The sequence below is a fragment of the Panthera pardus genome, unplaced genomic scaffold (genome assembly GCF_024362965.1).
Source record: "Panthera pardus isolate Hobbes unplaced genomic scaffold, ASM2436296v1 HiC_scaffold_27, whole genome shotgun sequence".
In the NCBI taxonomy this organism is placed as follows: domain Eukaryota; kingdom Metazoa; phylum Chordata; class Mammalia; order Carnivora; family Felidae; genus Panthera; species Panthera pardus.
The window spans coordinates 60,572,122-60,585,983 of NW_026526843.1; the positions used below are offsets into that span (position 1 = coordinate 60,572,122).

The 13,862-nt window shown below is 34.4% G+C and overlaps 1 long non-coding RNA gene across 1 annotated transcript; it reads right to left on the bottom strand.

Annotated features, from left to right (window-relative positions):
- Positions 1 to 4,768: 4,768 nt before the first annotated feature.
- On the bottom strand, positions 4,769 to 13,408 carry LOC109255066 (uncharacterized). Its single transcript, XR_002075081.1, has 3 exons — positions 13,261 to 13,408; positions 8,179 to 8,254; positions 4,769 to 4,840 (listed from the first exon to the last, which is right to left on the bottom strand). It is a non-coding gene; the product is annotated as an uncharacterized LOC109255066 (long non-coding RNA).
- Between the last annotated feature and the right edge of the window lie 454 nt (positions 13,409 to 13,862).

Below are 13,862 nucleotides of genomic sequence, written 5' to 3' on the forward strand. Positions count from 1 at the left end.
TACTGCTACAATAAATATATAAAACACCATAAATCTTGTTTCTTTTACAAATTTTTAAAATAAAAACCAAGACATGGAAATTTATGCAGTGGATGATTCTGATGTTTCTTACATAAAAATGAGAATATTTACTCTGTATCAGACATGTTTTCTTAATATTAAGAACACCACTCATTTTACCATTAACAAACATAAAAAGTAGTTCAAAAACTTGGAAATATAATTCCTGGTAATTCTTTTCTGATCCTACAAAAAATCTGTTTAAATGTTTATTTAATTTTGAGAGAGAGAGAGAAAGAGAGAGAGATTACAGGACTACATAAGAATCACTAATATTAGGAATTTCTGGTATAGGAGAGGATAATGATAAGATTTACCAGGGCTAGCATGTTTTTTAACAACAACATTCAAATCATATCTTGTCTCATATCGGTAATAAGTTATAGTAAAGACTAGATTTGGAAAGGAGGATACCTAGATTTTAATATTGACTCTAATACTGTCTGTGGGACTTGCCAAGTCACCTCACCACTTTGAAACTTTAGTCTCCTCTGTGCAATTAAAGGGTTGGACTAGGTTAATAACATTAGCATCCCTGGGACACCTGGGTGGTTCAGTTGGTTAAGCGTCCCACTCTTGATTTCAGCTCAGGTCATGATCTCTCAGTTCATGGGTTTGAGCCCTGCATTGGGCTCTGCACTGTCAGTGCAGAGCCTGCTTGGGACTCCCTCTCTCTCCCTCTATTTCTGCCCCTCCCCTACTCTCGCTCTCTCAAAATAAGTAAACTTAAAAAAAAGACCCTTAGTATCTCTAACTTTATATGAGTTTATTCTACAAAAACAGAAGGTCAGCTATCTTAAGGACACTGCGCAGAACTACTTTGCTCAATTTGGAACTCTGTTCATTATCTTTTTCAGTTTTATTTCAACATGTAGAGCTATTAGTGAAGAGTTCCCTTGGTTCTTCTAATATATATGCCTTTATCACAAATATCCAAATAAGCTGACTATTGCTCTGTAACCTCCCTGAAAATACACTATCAAATATCACACACAAATGATATTTCTCCCATATCATGTGCAACCAACAATCTGCATTCCTCCTAGTAACTTCAACAGACTAAGAACTTGAGTTGAACTTTATTTTGTACTTTAAGAAAAAAAGTCACTATTTACTGAAACATATTTTCTAGTTCTAGCTTATATCAAATTGAAAATTCATTTTTTATACCAAAATTCAGCTTTAAATCACATACAGTTAACCAGTCTGAACAGGAACCAACACTACCAAATTCTAAAATTAATGATTCAAACTATCAAGATATTCTCCAAATGCACCTGAATCAAAATAGTATTTCTTTTGGTTCAAATGCCTTAATTGGATTTTTTCACCCTTCTGCTAGAACTGTGTGGTAACTGATAGCCCATCCAATAAGATATTAGCTTAAAATTCATTCAAAAGAAAAGAACACATCTTTCAATACCCAAAACAAAAATTTTATTCACAACTTATAAATTATCTCATTATTCATCTGCCCATTGAGTTATTTAGCAATAAGATCTTATTGCAGCATTATTGCTATTGTATCATATTAAGTGCAAACTAAAAAAAAAAAATAATGGTGTCGCTATAGGCAGTATAGTAAAAGCTGTACATTTGTGTTTGCTTATGTGTAAGATAGTTTAATGAAGCCATAAATATCAACCAATAAACCAGGGGCAATTGATTTCTCAGTCTCACTCATCTGGTTCTGGACCTTCTAAAATTATTTTAATATCACACAGCTCTAAACTATCTTTTATTTTTTTATTAATTTTTTTAATGTTTATTTTTGAGAGAGACAGACCGAGTGTGAGTGGGAAAGGGCAGAGAGAGAGAGGAAGACACAGAATCTGAAACAGGCTCCAGGCTCTGAGCTGTCAGCACAGAGCCCAGCGTGGGGCTCGAACTTTGGAATGGCGAGATCATGACCTAGGCTGAAGCCAGATGCCCAACAGACTGAGCCACCCAGGCGCCTCTCTAAACTATCTTTCAAAGACTGACATCTCTAATCTCTACTACACAGGACAGAGTTAACTAGGAAAATGTTACTAATATATTACCCTTGATATGCTTATTTGATTGGTAGCATTTTCAGTCAGTGAAAACATGCCATGGAAGAAACAAGAAATACATTACTTAACTACATAAACACTAGAGTTTCATAGTCTCCCAGTTAGGATTTAAAGTGGGGTTACTGACTATACCAACACAGACATACCCCTGGAGGGTAAATAGGTATTAATCTTTATCCCTATGTTTTCGATCATGTCATTCTACCTATCTGGAATTACTTTCCTTTCTCCCATGGTCTACCCTAATCTTTTAAGTCTGATGTCTTCCATGAAACCTTGAGCATTCTAGTCAATATTGATATCTTCTACATCAAGCCAGTGTTGCAAAGTTAACACTTAGTGTTCTCTAATTGTTCAATATATGCTGGTTTGATTTCCACAACTGAATTATAACTTCCTTGAGGACACATTCATGTCTTACATTTCTTTTTCATCCAGAGTTGTGGGAAAAAGAAGGTATGCAAAAATATTCATTAATTGATTAATTAGATTCAACAAAAACATCTCCTATTACTACATTAGTACAAAGACATTAGAACCTTTCTCCAAAAAAAAAAAAGTTCCCAAAGAGTAATTAAAACCACAAGTCTGCTTCATGAAGAAAACTACTGATTTAATAAAATCAGTGTATTCTTTGTGTATAATGATATCAATTTGTCCTATGATTATAAGCTTGAAGATAGTTCTTTGCCCATTCAGTTTTAGAGAAGACAAGTATTTAAAAGTTCTTACTACATCTCTATGACCAAAATGTTTCAGACACAGTTAAAAAATAATAAACCAGGACTTGCTTCCTGTAACACTTAACTACATGGTATTTGACAAGGTCTTCTTTTTTAGTCATTCACAATGAAAATTATCTTTTGTGGTGGGGGTGGATATATTTCTCTTGAAAGGTATTCTAATCAGAAGGACACTTCAATATATGATATTTAATAACTGTAAAATTACAGAACCATCAATCAACTAACCTATACCATTTATAAAGATATCAGGGTCATAAAATCAGGAACAACTTTGCGAGCACTAAAATTAGTTAATTTTTATCATTATCAGAACAGAGATACCTGAGATTCATAAGAGAGTAGTTTCCACTGCTAATTCTGTTGGAAGCTCATTCATGCTCAGTTACTGACTGGTATCAAAAGCATCTAATACGTATAAACATAAATAATCTGCTATTTGTATTGAACAGGCAGTTCTCAACTTCAGATATATTCACTTAGACAGAGATTATTTTAACAGACATGTTTGCCTGCTGAAAATAAGAGTTTCTTGTCTTCTCTCTTCAGCTAATTAATCTTTTCCAAATCTCTCTCAGCTAATTAATCATTTACAAATCTCTTACTCCTCAAATATTTGCATATGTTTCCCAATCACAGACATGTAACTGGTTATGAAGTCATCTCTCTGAATAAAAGAAATAGCTCTAATTTAAAAATTAATAAAACCTCATCAATATTAAAAATGTACTAAGTTTCAACTATATGCAAGGAAATCAGTTGGTTCCAGGGGTCACAAGTCATAAGTAATAAAATGACCTGGTCCTAAAGAAGCTTATAAACTGAACGAAGAGATAGGCACACAGATAATAAGATAATAACAATTTATATAGTAACCAAAGTTGTTTATCGCAGTGATTACTAGAAGTGGTTGTATCACTTTGATTGACACCGAATTTCTAAACGGTAACTTTTTAGAAGTTGATAGATTTCTAGTAAATATTAAAAAACATGAAGTATTGGAACATTTATACATTCATGCACCTGATGTGGTCCCTCTTTGCCTAATATAAGACTATTAACTAAATCTTCACTTAATTGAAGTGCATCCTATGAATTCTAGTTAACTAAATCTTCACCTTAAAGTTGCACTGTATCCTATGAATTCTAGTAAACCCTTCTGAGTCTAAGTATAGAAATCTCAGTTGAGCTTGAGATTCCTTGATCAGGCATGACTTTAAAGTATTCCAAAGGGTTGGTACTAAGGATGAATATGAGAATGAGTAAAATAAATAAAAAATAAAAAATTAGGGAGGGGCACCTGGATAGCTCAGTCAGTTGAGCATTTGATCCGATTTTGGCTCAGGTCATGATCTCACAGTTCATGAGTTTGAGCCCCACATTGGGCTCTGTGCTGACAGCTCAGGGCCGGGAGCTTCTTCAGACTCTGTGTCTCTCTTTCTCTCTGACCCTCCCCTGCTCACGCTCTGTCTCTCTCTCTCTCTCTCTCTCAAAAATAAATAAACATTAAATTTTTTTTAAAAAAATTAGGGAAAGGGTAATACAAAAGGAGAAAGAAACGCTAACAACTACTACTGCTTTAAATAAAAAAATTAAGAACTATAAAATAATAATATAATGGAAAATATGCTTATCAAATATATGCCCATAATCTTTCTTTCCTTCCCTCTATACAAAGTTAAACTTACTAAAACCATACTTTATTTATTAACATAATTGTCAAAGGGAATTTTCAAGATGATCCTTTCTACCCTGTTCATAAATACACATTAAATGAGGAGTTATTTGAAAGGTGAAATAAGAAATGAAAGGCTAAATTCACAACAATCTAATGTATGATCTTTAGCAAGTTCCACAACCTCTCTTTTTTCCTCCAAGTCATATATTTGTGCCTCTCTAAACTTTGTATCTTACCTCCAGTTAAGGTAACTTCAGTTAGATAGATGTGAAATATTCAGTGATTTCTTTTATAAAGAATTAAATCTGAAAAAAGGAACAGGCTATTAATTTTTATGTAGTCTGGATTACTGCCTAGATCTGATTAAGCTTCAGCTTAGGACAAATGTTAACTTTCAGTATATCTCAGCTACAACTAATCAATAATGGTCTTATAAATGTGAGGTTCAGAGAGGAGGAAAGCATGTGACAAACCTTCTTGACCAGAGCTATGCAAATCAAACAGGCAATGAACCTGATATACTCACACTTCGTATACTTTTGCGTGGTACATTGATCTTGGCCTGTAGTCTTTCCTTTTGACTGAATAAGAGCATAATAAAAGCCACCCTGGATTAGTTCATCCAGCTCAGTATTCTGTTTTTCATAATATCAGTTGTGCAGTTCTAAGCACATACTAGGCAATCAATATGTCATTAAACTGTTTTTGAAATAAGCAGGCATATCTGACTTCTAAAGCATCCCAAATAAAAGCCATAAAATGCTTCCATCAAATGCATGCAAATTTAACTCCTTTTTGAAACTTCATTTCCAGTATACAAAACCTTTTTAACTACTTGTCCACTTATCTTAAGATAGATATTTCTACCCAATGACCCAGTAATTCTACTTTCAGTATATACCTTAGATAACTCTTGCAAATGTGTACAGCATTATACAGTTAGTTACTGCAGCATTTCTTGTAATTGGGGAAAAAAATGAAAGCAACCTATAAATGTCCATGAAGAGGGAGTGGATAAATAAAATGAGCCATATTTGTATAATAAATTATTACATATACAAATGTAGATACATCAACACGGGTAGATATCAAAAGTAATGTTTGATAAAGGGTACAAAACCTAGACATATACTAATATTTATGTAAATTTAAAAACATAAATATATTGTATATTTTATTTTATTTAAATGTTTAGTTTTGAGAGAGACCTAGAGTGAGAGCAGGGGAGGGGCGGAGAGAGAGAGACAGATAGACAGACAGACAGAATTTGAAGAAGGCTCCAAGCTCTGAGCTGGCAGCATAGAGCCTGACGCAGGGCTCAGACTCATGAACTGTGAGATTATAACCTGAGCCGAAGTTGGATACTCAACCAATCGCGCCACCCAGATGCCCCCAAAATATTGTAAATTTTACTTGAATGCATATTTATGCGTGGAAAAGGATACACCTAGTACCTCATGAAAGTAGTTGTCTCCAGGAGGGAGAGCAGAGAATAATACTAGTGAGCGTGGTCAAAGAAGACTTCAACTTCACTATATTTTATTTACTTGGTTTTAAAAAGAACTGGAAACAAATGGGACAAAATACTGACTATTGTAAACTCTTGGAGGTGGAAACATGGATATTTAATATATTATTATTTATAACCTTTATATTTTAAAATTTTCTCATATAAATAAATTTTCTTGGGGCACCTGGGTGCCTCAGTTAGTTAAGCACCCAACTTTGGCTCACATCATGATCTCGCAGTTTGTGAGTCTGAGCCCCATGTTGGGCTCTGTGCTGACAGCTCACAGCCTGCAGCCTGCTTCAGATTCTGTGTCTCCTCTCTGCCCCTCCCCTGCTCACACACTGTCTCTCTCTCTCTCTCTCAAAAATAAATGAACATTAAAACATTAAAAAAATTTTCTTATAAAACATACAAAGAGAATCATGTAATATTGAGAGAATATACTATAAAATTATTAAAAGCAAACAAAAAATAAATACCTCCCTCTATCATCGAGTAGGCTGAGTCACAGGAAGATAGCCCACTCTTTGCTGCTCAAGATCCTAGGAAAAAATTCATATTTACTCTACCCATACACTCCACCATTTATGCTGATTCAATCAACATGTACCCATTCTTTCTAGACAGAAGAATATTAAATAGTCCATTCTGATCAAGGCCCTTCTGACACTTTTTGTAACTTCTTCTCTGACCCCTTTCTTTTCTTTTAAATGTTTATTTATTTTTTTGAAGAGAGAGAGAGAGGGAGAGAGAGAACAGAGGAGGGGCAGAGAGAGGGGCACACAGAATCCTAAGCAGGCTCTAGGCTCTGAGCTGTCAGCACAGAGCCCAATCTGGGGCTCAAACTCACAAACTAGGAGATCATGACCTGAGCCGAAGTTGAATGCTTAACTTACTGAGCCACCCAGGTGCCCCTCTGACCACTTTATTGACATTAATTCTTTCTCAAGAAGTGGTGAATAGAAATGCCAAAATTTTTCCAAGCACCAAGGTACCATGCTTTTATATCAGTATGATTTTCTCCTTTGTTTCAAATACCTTTCTTGATGGTTACCTCTTTATTTAGGGTGTTTTGGCTGCAGAAGACATTACTAAGCTATGATTTTTGAGAGCCTCTATTTTAAGTATTTTAACATTCAGAATAATCTCATTTAATCCTCATAATAAACCTAGGAAATAAATATTATTACCCCTGTTTGTGCGAATGAGGATATTGAAACACAGAGATTAAATAATTTGTCCAAAATAATCAGCTATTAAATATAGGAGCCAGAAATTCAAACCTAGCTCTGAATGACTCTAAATGTCCTGCTGTTTCAAAAGCCTCCATACAGAAAAATTTTACAATGACTTCAAAACCCCTGTCCTGGATCCAATTTTAGCAATTTTAGTAAAACAGTTCAAAATCTAGAGATGTTATTGTTGCATTGCTTTTGCCACAGTTATTCCTAAAAAAGAGTAAGCTTAAAGATGTTTTGCGGTTATTGCTGTTGTATGTCTGTTGGTTTTATACATAAGGCAGCACTAGCTGATGTTAGAGCTAGAGTACTGGTCCTTAATTAGAGATTTTATCCTCCAGAGGATATTTGGCAATCTCTGGAAACATTTTTGGTTGTCACAACTTTGTTGGTGGGAGTAAGCAACTGGCATCTAGAAGCCAGTGATACTGCTAAAAGTCCTATAATGTATAGGACAGCCCTCCAAAACAAATGAACTAACCAGCCGAAAACGTCCATAGTGCTGGTTGAGAAACCCTGACCCAGAGGTTAAGAATTATGGGCCACATTATAGATGATTTTGGGAAAAAAATAACATGCAAAAATAATAGAATGTATGTTAATTACATTGGAATTAAAATAAAAAAAACTTTAAAAGATAGAATGTGTGTACTAAAATATAGAAAACTAAAAGGATTTACAAAGCATGCTCTGTACTAACCAGTTACCAGATAAATTTCTAAAACCATAGGAATGACTGACAGAATTTTGACTTGAAATTCTACAACCGGTCTATGGTGAGAAAGTAAATAAAAGCAGTGTCTAGAACTAAGTGTGTAGGTGCCATGGTCAGTAAAATGGGATATAGGAGTACAGAACAGTAGCTTTTTAAGAGAGCAAGCACTTTGTTTTTTACCTTGCCTTCACTTGTCCTTCTGATAAAAATCTCTTATTTTTGCTTTTTCTTCTCTTGAGTTTTCTTCAAACAGCTCCTGGATGGTAAAATAACAGAGACAAGAAAAAGGCATATTAAAAATGAATTTCTTTATAAGCATTTATACCTATATTAAAGAATTTCTGAATTATACAGCTCTCAAAACTACTTTGGAATCATCCCAAAGGGGAAAGCATCTCTAATAATAATGGAAAATACTTTATTCTTTCTCATGTCACTCATTAAGAATCAATCAACTCATCTAATGATAAGATATAGTTGTATTGATTATTCACATTTTAAAAAGGTTTCCTGGCAAAAGCAAATTTTAATGTCTTGAGTGCTCTGTTATAATCAAAGCTTTCCAGAAAAATTCTCTTTCTGATAACTATATACTACAATCACCAAATATCACCATTTGTTACTAAAATAACAATGAAATCTTAGGAATGATCACTTATAAAGTGGTAAATAAATGGATGTATTTTTCCTAATTATCCAAGACTTTTTTCTGTTTCTATTCAGTTGACTCTTACACTCAGCTTCTTATCTGGTCTTCTTATGTTTATCTCTCACTTGCTAATCACAAACTGGATATTTTTCAGGTCACCTATTGCAGCCACTCAAACCCATCTTCTTGTCTTTAAACTTCTGTTCCTACCTCACCTTCTATATGTCTCAGCTAATAGAACTTTACCTCTTCTGTGCTCTAATTTCTTTCTTCTGTCACTTGAAGAGTTATAGACTAGGAAACCCAGGAGACAAATGATACCAGCCTAGGGAAAAACTTTTTCCATTGTGAGCAAAGAAAGACCCTGTGACATGGATAGAGCTAGAGAGTATTATGCTAAGTGAAATAAGTCAGTCAGAGAAAGACAAATATCATATGATTTCACTCACATGTGGAATTTAAGAAACAAAACAAATGATCATAGGGGGAAAACAAAGAGAGAGGCAAACCGAGAAAGACTCTTAACTATATAGAAACAATGGATGGTAACCAGAGGGGAGGTAGGGGGAGGGATTAAATAAATGATGGGGATTAGGGAAGACACTTGTGATGAGCACTGAGTGTTGTATGTAAGTGTCGAGTCACTAAATTGTACACCTGAAACTAACATTACACTATGCTAACTGGAATTTAAATAAAAACTAAAAAAAAAAAAAAAAAAAAAAAAACAAACAAAAAACAAAAACTAAAAAAACCCCTTAGATTCTACCTCTCTAGGATTTCTAAAAAACTGAATCTTCTTATAGAAACCAGAAAGACTGCTGACCAACTGGAATAACTGTTCATTTTAATCCTATACCCAATGGGCACCTAAAGTATAGAAAGCAAGAAACAGAAGTGGTCTAATGATCCCTACTTGCCAATCTGCTATATTCATTCAAAAGTACTGGATTAGAAATCAAGGAGTCCTGAACTGAATATAGACTCCATTTGCTCAAAACTTGCTTGGACAGGGGCACCTGGCTGGCTCAGTTGATCAAACATTTGACTCTTGATCTTGGGGCTGTGAGTTCAAGCCCCACTTGGGTGTAGAGCTTACTTTAAAAAAAAAAAAAAAAAACTTGCTTGGGCAAATCATATGATCTCTCTGAGCTTTGGTTTTTAATTTTTTCTTTTAATTGGTAAAAAGAGGATCATAATGCCTGCTGAGGTTGCCTTACATTACTTTTAAGTATCAAATGAAATGATGTATAAGAAGCATTTTGTAAACTATGAAGTTGCATCCACATTGAGCTATTTTAGGCAATGCAGGATATATGTTACTCTATATTAAAATGTTCATTTCAATTACACAAACAGAGGCAAAATACAGACTTCTGAGACCTATTCCAAATTTATTCTATCAGAATCTATAGAGATCAGTCCCAGCCATCTGTATTTTTAACAAGAACACCAAACTTTGAGAAATACTACATATAGTACAACATTCTCATTCATAGTGTATGAGAGTTTACTTCATACTTCAGTGAAAGTTTAACCATATTTACCATTTGATTTTCTGATCATCTTGAAACCATTTGTTAAAATATAACAAAAATGCTGTGTAGTCACAAAAGAACTAAAATTAAATTGAAAAAAATTAACTAATTTAGGTTTTAACTGCAATTTTTAATAAATATTTTTAACTTTAAAAAGCAAAGCTTGTTCTTTTTTAACACAGATTGTAAACATAGTTGATTAACCACGAATATAACTCAATTTACAGTGGGAATCAGTATAATTTACATTAACTTTATTTGAATAATATCAAATTTTAATATATTCAATAGATGCTGAGTTAAGATAGTATATTGGCTCTTTATATCTCAATTATCATAGTAAAAATGCACAGATATTTTAAAACACATATAAGTATCCATAATGAAATTTACCACATCCGGTTTATCAATATGTGACTAATGTTGCTTCAGTTAAACCTTCATATCTAGAGTTAACTAAAATCCAAAAGAACAATTTGGGAGGTCCAATACTTGCCATCTTTATCATTATAGCCCTGTTCAAAGGGTGAAAGGAGAACAAGGTAGTTGCCTATTTAGGTGAGACAGAGCTGGAGGTATTAATCTGATAGAGTGGAAGAACCAAAGCCAAGATCCAAGATAACCCAAAATAATAAGAAATGTAAATACAATAAACAATAAATGAGGGGTGCCTGGGTGACTCAGTCAGTTGAGCTTCCAACTTCAGCTCAGGTCATGGTCTCAGTCTGTGAGTTCGAGCCCCGCATTGGGCTCTGTGCTGACAGCTCGGAGCCTGTAGCCTGCTTGAGATCTGTGTCTCCCTCTCTTTCTGCCCCTCCCACTGCTCGCACTCTGTCTCTCTCTCAAAATAAAATAAATACATAAAAATTAAAAAAAAATAAATGAATAATAGTTCCTAGGGTGAGAGAGTAAAATTATATTGTTAAAGATTATATCTGACTTTAAAAAGGTTAACTTTAATCATCACTATAATAAAATAAACATTGCCAGATTTCATCCTAATATGTTAGGAGAGTTAAGTAAGTTATGGATCTTAAGTGTTTAGAGTATGTGTTAATATAACGCTAATATATTATTAGAGGCTATATAACCTGGAAGCAACCCAGATATCCATCATCAGAATAATGAGTGGGAAATTACAAAATGTTCATATAGTGGAATACTCTACAGCAGTGAAAATGAATGAACTATGGTTACAAGCAGTAATACAGACAAGCAACATTACAATGAATTACAAAAGCAAGTCAAAGACGAAAAAGCAGTATGATTTACACAGAGTTTATGCACAACTAAATAACTTTGTTATTTGCACAACAATAACTATTGTTCGGGGATATAAAAACTATGATAAAATTATAAAGAAAAGCAAGGAAATTACATATAGATTTGAGACAGCAGTTGCCACTAAGGAAGGAAGGAAAGGAATGTGATTAGGGAAGGGGTACACACAGGAATTTAAAAGGAATGGTAGTTTTCTTAAATTGGGTCACAGATGTTTGCTGTATTGCTTTTGTTTATTCTATACTCATGTTTTACAAATATTATTTTATACATATTCAATATTTAATAAAAACAATTGAAATTTGATGTCTTTGCTTTCTATATTTCTTTGTAATAAAAGAAGTTTATGATTTTAAGACATTTCAATTCCTTGCTTCAGCAGCAGGAATTATACATATACTTTAAATACTTCTATTACTATGTCTAAAATCAAAAAATAAATTATAAAGCTAACTTTAAGACATAAGATATCCAACAAAAAACCGGGCAAGTTTTGGAATCAACATTAGTTCACAACTCATAACAATTTCTTAATCTTCTAAGTGGTTAATCAATCAAAGATACAGGATATGCATTTTTTTTACTTAACATGGAGAACAATAACAAACTTCTTAATTGTAAAAATCTTTATATCTTAATTCTACTAAAAACCCTAGTCTATCCTAAAGATTCCTCTCTTAAGAAGTTCTATGAGATGCAAAACACTTTAAAAACACTTTTTTTTAAAGGCTTATTTTATAGGCTATGCACATATAACTAAAAATTACACAAAACATGGAAATTCTGAAGCTTTAGTGAATTGTTTTGGTCTACGTGTGGATTTATTGTAAGAGCTGTGTTAATACATATTAAGCATATAGGAAAGAACTTATTTAAAAATATTTTTCATTTTCATACAAAAAAAAAAGTTCTCAAACAGTGAAATGCAATTGCTTATCTAGCACGGAAAGTGATGAAACAACGACGAAATGTGCCATTTTTTTGTCTCTATAAAGGTAAACCTTCATCTGAAACGTATAGAAACAGAGCAGGATCAAAAAATAAATATAATCTTTATACAGTTTCATTTATGTAAGTGGTTTCCAAATTGTACTTTCCCCGAAACCATATATTCCCCCAAAAAAGGTTTTTCCAGCATCGAGCATTTATAATTAGGTAACAGTCTGGACCTTATAGGACCATTTTGGTGCACCAGGAAACCATCCTAAAGATAAAAAGACAATTATGTATTCATTATTTTCCCACATATTGAAATTTTAAAGATGAGAAAAAAATTAAAGCCAAACTTATAAAATTCCTCAGAAAGAGAACAATTATCCTAGCTATTTTTTTTCCAAAGCAGATCTTGGAATTTCCAAGAGTTTTAAATCGAAACGCAGCGATACTGGTAAAGATCCCCCCTTCCTTCCCACAAATCTAGAGATGGCGTCTAATAAATTACCTTTGGATATTTTAATATCGCATATAAATACCGCCGACCACTTAGTGGTTCAGTTAACCCGCCACCGATTATATTTTGGAAAGGTTTCATAGTAATTTTCGTAATTTACACCATCTACTGTGAAAAATAAGAATAATCTATTTTGTACGAATTTATACTTCACAGCAGCTTCACCTCTTAAACCTGCGCTTACTTATTTTGTCCTCCCCTTCTAACTTAAAACTTTAAGGATCATGATCCTTTTTAAAAGTTCAACTGAACCTCACAAATCAAAATTACCAACCCCGCTAATCCCGGAGGCCCTCATTTCATACGGTTATACATATTTTTAAAGTATTTTAAAAGCCCTATACCTTTTCCTTCCTCCGTAAGACTTAAACTCTGAAAACAGAAGTGAGGGGCCAAGGATAGTGTGAAATCTGTGGAAAGAGTTGGGGTGGAAGATTAAGTAGAGTTCGGAGTACAACAAAAGAAAGAGCTAGACGGTTAGCTGGAGGACGAAATCCGTTAGGGGCTGGGTTAAGAACACAAGGGGGAGGGGCAGAACCTCTAGAGCCCGCCGACGCCCCCAAGCGACTGCAGCCCACCCTAACAGCCTCTCTTGGAGGTAGCCATTTTGGCATTATACAAGCTCCGCCCCTCCGTCTCAGACCGCTCCAACCCCCCACCCCCGCAGGCTTTGCGCGGAAACAGGAAGTGGGACTGCGAATCTGGGAGCTTGGGGAGCAGCAGGTCGGACCTAGGGCGGTACCCTGAACGCTTTCTTATGAAACTCGTGTCACTGCTTTGGGCTGTCGCCTCACGAGAAAAGTTGTGGGACCATGTCGAATATGGAGAGTATCCTTTCCCGTCTGAAAAGCTGCTGCCAGGGTTTAGGGAATGGGAGAAGGGCAGGGCCTGGTGACCTTTTAGGTCTAGTTGTGGAAGGATGGGGGCACTGATGCTGGTTGATAGG